A 7,387-nucleotide genomic window follows, 5' to 3' on the forward strand; every position below is an offset into this window, starting at 1 on the left:
AGGAGGAAAGTAATACATGTGTTGCAAGTAAAAAAAAAAGGCAAATAAACAAAAAGTAATGTGTATTTCAGCCTTCTGTCCATGCTAAGTTTTCCCACCTTTCACTGCAGTTGAAGCTGTTTGTGTTTTGGAAAATCAATCGCCTTTGTACACTAGAGATTGAAATTGTCACCCATTTTTAAAAAATAGCTCAAATGGAGGTGGATTAAATAGAACAACAATATTCCTGCGGCTCTGAGATATTCTTTGATTTAACCAAGGGCTGCGCGATACGGACTTTATCGTGAAAGTTTCATCACGATAATTTGAGGTACTATTTCAATAACAATAAAAGTTATGATAAAGCTATTTATCACTTCGTAAAAATAACAATCCTGACAATTTTAGGTTTGTTTTAAACATCATTTATTAGAATTCATCATGACAACAATAAATCAAAATATTATGAGATCATTTATTGCGATAAATGATAAACGATGCGATAAATGCCCTAAACCATTCCATTGTTGCTCAGGCTTTTGTTATCCTGCTAGACCAACCTGGAGTGTTTTGCTGTTCCAGTCGTAGCTCCATCTGTCCTGTTATCAACTCTGGACATTTCTCTGTCTACGGTAAGAAGAAGCATTCCCCAGCCCAGACAGTGGTGGATCTGCCACCATGTTTTTATAATGGGGGGCAGCTGTGTGTCCAGGGTTATGTGCTGTGTTAGTTTCTCAGCACACAGTGTTACACAGTGTTTTGCTGGTTGTACGTTTAATTTCAGATCTGACCAGAATCCATTTTGTCTACCAGTTTGCTTTGGCATGACCTGAAGCAAAGTGCAAACAGGACTTCTTTTGGGTTCGTGTGAAAGCCAATTTGTGCTTTTCCTGTTGACAGACTCTGGACCTCTCTTTGCACAGCTTGTCAGCTCGCCTTCTCCATTTTGGTAGGTTTGCAACTGTGCTGTACTGCGTCAATTGCCAGCGCTCAGTCGGCTGCTCAGCGTTTGGGATGTTGCTGTATAACCTCATCGTTTTCTAAACCTCAACCTCATCCGTGGCCGGTCTAGGCTGTTTCTTTGGTCTTCGTGTTCGCCCACTGCTGTTCTCTAACAAACCTGAAAAGTTTGAAAAGAAAATCTGGATTTATACAGAGATTAAATTGCAAACAGACTAATCTTATCAGAATTTCATTGGAAAGCTCTTTGGAAAACCCTGTCTGATTTTGCTTCCACTTCGAATTCATGTGCCACTTTGTGTAGGTCTGTTTTTGTAAAAATCCAAATAAACAACATGTGGTTCAAGATTTAGTTAAACATTTATGAATACCTCTGCAGTAATTATCATAAAAATAATAGCTTTACTTCTGTTAATAACTTTCCCCCCCATCCTCAGAAATGAGCTTATTTCAGTAGTTTTAGCTTAAGCACACGTTTTTGTCATGAAATTCTAGGGTTTTGAGGCAGAGATGGAGGTAAACTGTAACACAAATAAGTTCTGCATTGTAAAGCTTCTCAGGGACAAACACCTTTTGATTCGCTGAGAACAAAACAAGTCGTGATTGCACACTTAAAGTGGAAAACTTTAACAAATTGCATGAAAAGGAGGCTGGAGCAGTTTTGCTCTCCAAGGTTTTGAAACAAAGCACCGACTGCCTGCTGCAGATGGTTACTCAACTCATGACCAAAGCATCACACTATTGATACGGTAAAAATATGACACAAGACAGAACAACTTGATAAGAAAAACAACTATGGTGAATGATTCCTCTTTACTTTATATCATTTTATATTGGTTATCTATGCTTTTCTATGTTTTTCATCAGGGTACAATTAATTTGTTTTTGATCTGTTGTGAAGTTATTTTATTTTGAATTTGTTATATGATTTGTGTACATTTTCAGCGTGTGTGGACCTCATGAAGATCAGATGCAGAGAAGTGCAACCAAAGGGGCTCCAAAGGAAAAAAAATAAAGAAAAAATAAATAAATCAGTCAATAAAAATGTTGTCTGTTTTGCTCATTTTAAAATGCCACCATCACCACCAGCCGACCAGCCCAGTCCCGTCTGCACAACACTCGAAAGCTGGTGAAGGATTCTCAACTGTTTGTCTCTGCTGGTTGTTGTGTTTGTTGCTGTGGTCAAATTGGCCCAGTTTTTCCTTTGTCTGGCCATGAAATGTTTCTCCAGAAGGCATTTTGTTTCTCAGTGTGAGCAGCCGCTAATTTCAGTCAACACTGAAAGTTTCGATTTGGAATCTGGGGCTTCTCTCCCGGTCGATGCGCTCTCAGCTCCTGGTGATGTAAAACTTGCTTCACTGCGGACACCAACACCGATCCTCCTCTGTCGGGGACAGTTTGGGTCAAGATGGCCGAAACTTAGACACAACCGGGTGGGGGTTTCAACAGGACATTAACAACAGAGTGAAAACTTTGTTCTGGAATCAGTGACGCAGCGTAAAACCAAAGCCTTCCTGACTGTTTGTGAGCGACGCTATGAAGCTGTTTTAGTGTAAAAATAACAGATTTTTAAAAAGCCTCAGCCTTCATACTCTGAAAAGTGGTTAAGTACGTAATCAATAAAACATAAGCAGCACACCTCATAGTACATTCAGCATGTCTGTCAGCTTCTCTGCACATATTTCACTGTTGTCGAGTGAGTCTGGGTGTGTGTGTGGGGGACGGCGGGGGACTTGTGTGTGTTTTCTGGACCTTGTCTAAAGCAAAAAGAGTAACATCATAAATGACAGCAAAACAGCACCAAGCTGGGTTTTTATTATTATTATTTTCTCCATCATTTGCAGAGGGCACTGTGGAAAAAAAAAAGAGAAAGTGCGTCACCGACAGTTTTTATAATGATGGTGAAAAGACTGCATATTCTGACATCATGCAGGATAAACTGTTGACAACTTCCACAACAAGCAGGGGCAAATATCAGGCTTTCCTGGGTAGAAATAATTGAGGTTATCCACACAGTCGTGTGAAAAAGAAAACGAATGCCGCATCTGCTTTGCCAAATTCAAGGTGGTAACATATTTGCAAAATATAAAAAGCAATAAATTTCACATGTAGGTATAACAGCAAACCCCGAGGTAAAACGAATTGCTGGTGTTTATCCTTCTGAACTGTTATTTTACTGAGAGCTGCTAAAAAAGCTCCATGAAGGCTTTTGAATTCATAACCACAGGATTCAGACTTGAGCCGCAACAGATTGTGAAAAAGCTTTCGTATTTTCAGCAGATGAAATCACATGTAGCTCTCACAGAATGTTTTTTATATATATACAGTACAGACCAAAAGTTTGGACACAACTGTGTGTCCAAACTTTTGGTCAGTACTCAGTTCAGACCAAAGGTTTGGACACACCTTCTCATTGAATTCAATGAGAAAGTGTATCCAAACTTTTGGTCTGTACTGTATATATATTAGCTACTGTTAGCAGTATTTGTTTGACTGCTCATAAGACATACATCCAGGTCAATTTTGCCTCAACACCTCGCAGGTAATTTGATTCTCCGAACATTCAGGCTCAAAGATTACGAGGGACTGAGAGCGACCCGGTGACAGAGGCGATGCCACTGAGGTTCCCTGACTCGGCACAATTTCCAGCTGGGGTGAAAACTATCGACCTTCCTGACCGTGTAAATCAACCTGGGGATGCTAAATCAGACCTTACTGGCTGTTTTATATTCTGACTTTTGTCTGTTTACGCTGGGACTGCAGATCTTGTTGATGAATGTTTGTGCAAAGTAATTTCTAGTGTTTAAGATATTATGTGCAGTGGCGGTTCTGTTTTTCATCCTGCTTTGCTCTTGGAAAAACAAAAAAGAAAGTTTTGTAGGTTGAGAATTCAACCTACAAAACTCACTTCTGCCTTGAGAATGAATCTTTTGTTTCTTATCTGGTTTCCTGATCTGTTTCATTTGAAATCTTGATGCCAAACATGAATGTCACGATGATGCATCAACAACATAACACTCCTAACAGCCGAAAAAGGTTTCAGTGAGTAGAGGATCTTTGTTGCGGCGCATAAAGTGTGCCTGAGCTCACTTCGGCTTGGCCTGCACCTGCTGTACACCGACATCATTTTGATGTAAGTGATACGAAGCGGTTGTGAATCGAACAAGTAAAGAAAATTCTCAATAACGTCTTAATGGCAGGAAAGGGAAGGAAAAATACCCATAAAACCCACAACAATAACTGAGACTGAACTATCTGGTCATTATTTTATAGAAACGTTGCCGTGTGAAGTCATGCACACACAGGATCCTGATCCAACTGTGATCCAAGAAACTGCTTCCCGACAACCACTGGTTTTAGCCGTCCAGTTGTCAACGTAAATCACTAAATCTGAAAAGTAATCTGGCATATAACACTACGACAACTAGACAAGGTTAGGAAAAAGTGTTATTTCAAAAAAAAAAAAAACTAAGGCGAGGAAAGTAGTTTGGCTATGCTAGCTTGACTTTGACCACTCTAACGTGTAGATGTGCTGTGGAATTCGGTGTGTTTTGGTTCAGTTAAGAAAAAAGGCGACCCACTCACCAACTCTCTGATCATCAGTAGAGCGCCGCTGTGGTACGTTAACTGCCACATCAGTAGCTAATCTACCACAGGGATCACTTATATATAAACACATTAATGATGTGTTTATATATAAGCATCAAGCCTGAAAACGAAACTGTAATTCTAAATATTTGTGTACAGTTTCAAATGTAAAAACTGTATTATTTTAGTTTTTGAACTAAAATAATCCTTAGATGTCAAAAACACAACCTAGTCTTTAAAGAAATTAACCCTTACTGTAAATAAAATACAATCTTTTTCAGCACTAGTTATATCGTTGCATTTTCTACATTTGTTGGCTGATATATAAAAAGTAAATGTTAAACCTGAAGCTGTTTTCATGCTAACAGTTCCAGTATGTTTCCTCCCTGTTATGAAACATTTCTTCCCCTTCTTACTTCTGTATTAAAGGTGACTGCTTGTTTTTCCATGTTCTCCCTTCAGTGATTCACACTAATTGTCGTAACTTTTACTTTCCACCACGAATAGCCAAAAAACTGAACTGTTTAACATTGGAAGTCTTACAAGTTTCATTATGATTATTGTATCATTTATTATCACTGTCACTTACATTATATTTGTCAGAATTATTCAAAGCAAAAACCTGAAGGCTTCAACTTTTTGCTGTAGTGCCAACTTTCAGAAATCAACATACTTTTTAATGGTTGTTTAGCTCTGTTACAAAAAAACAAAAGGATTTAATAATCAATAATTTAATTATTAATTTAATTATTAATGAATTATGAAAAAAAATTGTCTGGTGTACTTTTTACTAGTCATTCTCAGATGGATTTTATTTATTTTTGGTCTCATTAAAAAAATGTTTTTATGTTAAATATTTTAATTTCCACTGTCTGCACAGTAGCAGGATCTCTACTTAGGTTATTTTAATTAAAATGTCTTATATTTTAGCACATTTAAAAAACGCCTTTGTTCACAGACACGACTGTGAGCTGCATTCGTCTGATGATCTATCGTACACTAAAGATCTCTCATCAATCGATCAAGTTTATTTGTACCGTTTTTCAGCGACGCGGCAGTTCAAAGTGCCTGACATTATGAAAACATAAAAAGAAAACATCATAAACACATCATAAAGTCCACAGTCATCAGAATCATCAGTACGATGTGAAACGATGTCAAAAAGTTTAAGCTGTAGATTAATAATTATCATCACTTTTTTTTTTCTTTTAGCGTGTCCTGTCCGGCAGTGGCAAAGAGAAACACAACAGATTTACTTTTATAAGGGACTTTCAATATAATATGCCACTATTTTTATATAAACTTTATTAGAAATTGCTTTGCCTTTATTTTAAATGCAATGGACGTTGACATGGGGCTGCACAGTGGCGCAGTTGCCTTGCAGCAAGAAGGTTTTGGGTTCGATTCCCGACCCGGGGTCTTTCTGCATGGCGTTTGCATGTTCTCCCTGTGCATGTTCTCTCCAGGTTCTCCGGCTTCCTCCCACAGTCCAAAAACATGACTGTCAGGTTAATTGGTCTCTCTAAATTCTCCCTAGGTGTGTGTGTGAAGAAAGGCACCAGCACCGTTCCTGACCCCATTAGGGACAAGGGTGTTAGAAAATGGATGGATGGACATTGACATGGAGAAGAAAGGGAAAAAAGATCAAACATTTTTTGAGATATAATAAATAATACCCAAGAAGCCTGCTTCTACACCTGGAGAAAGGGAGCAAAGAAACGATAGTTTATATTATACGCTCTACTGTATATACTATACAATATATGTCATTAAAAAGTACACAATACCAGGGTTTCCCCCAGAAAACTTGGTAAGCCCTGTACTCAGGGAGCTAGGGCAGTCATCCATGCCATGTTTTCGAGTTACAAAAATGTTTAAAGTGGACAGAAAATTTGAAAATATTACTTGATAATTATGCATTTTTGGAAGACTGGAAGATTAATACCTAAACACCAACTATAAAGTCTTAAAAAAGGCAATAATTAAAAAAAGGAAAACATAAGACATATTAACAATACTCGTGGGGGCACAAGTAAAGTCTGGTGGCCCGCCAGGCTTATAATACACTGAGGGAAATCCTAAATACTGATTAATGCAAAATGTACTTAGTAGCAACCACAGCCTGAGAAAGAGAGCCCAGACAACACCTGAATCCAAATCAAATAGAATATCAAATCAGACTAATAAAAAAACATTTTTAATACAGACATGTGGGCTTATAAAGTATGTCTAATAGTTATTGTCAAAAAATATTTTTAATCTGACACTTAGAACATATTCAGACTTTGACTGTACACTTAAAAATATTTTCATTAGATCAATGGAAAATTATTTATTAACTCTTTCTACTAGGTGCTACTGACCAATCTCGATGAATTAGTCTCTGTTAGCAAACAAACACATTGATAGGAGTTATCTGAACTGCCGAAGGATGTTAGTTTTCTCTTCACGTGTCTCAACGTAAACTCAGTAAAACACGAGTGACTAGCTTTGAATTTTGAGTTTCCAAATTTCCTGTGTATATTCACACAATAACATACATATTTTACAGTGTTGGTTCCTCCAGCAAAAAGTTTAATTTAATCTAATCTTGGGCAAATAAAGTGTTCCAAGATCCATTTCAGCGTCAACTTCATTTTTTTCCATTTCACAAGAAATTTAGAAGGTAAAGTTTGCATTTATTTCTTTAGAAATTTGTTTGGAATGACAAACAAAATGTGTCCTTTGCCAATGTTGGGCAATGTCACTAACCATTGCACAATGAGGCAACAGAAATATGGTTGCCTAACAAACGTATCTTTGTTGAAAGGTCTTTGAAATGTGATTGGTTGGTGGACAAATTTGTAGAGTATAAAAGGTT

This window comes from Xiphophorus maculatus, chromosome 5 (assembly GCF_002775205.1).
Source record: "Xiphophorus maculatus strain JP 163 A chromosome 5, X_maculatus-5.0-male, whole genome shotgun sequence".
Classification (NCBI taxonomy): domain Eukaryota; kingdom Metazoa; phylum Chordata; class Actinopteri; order Cyprinodontiformes; family Poeciliidae; genus Xiphophorus; species Xiphophorus maculatus.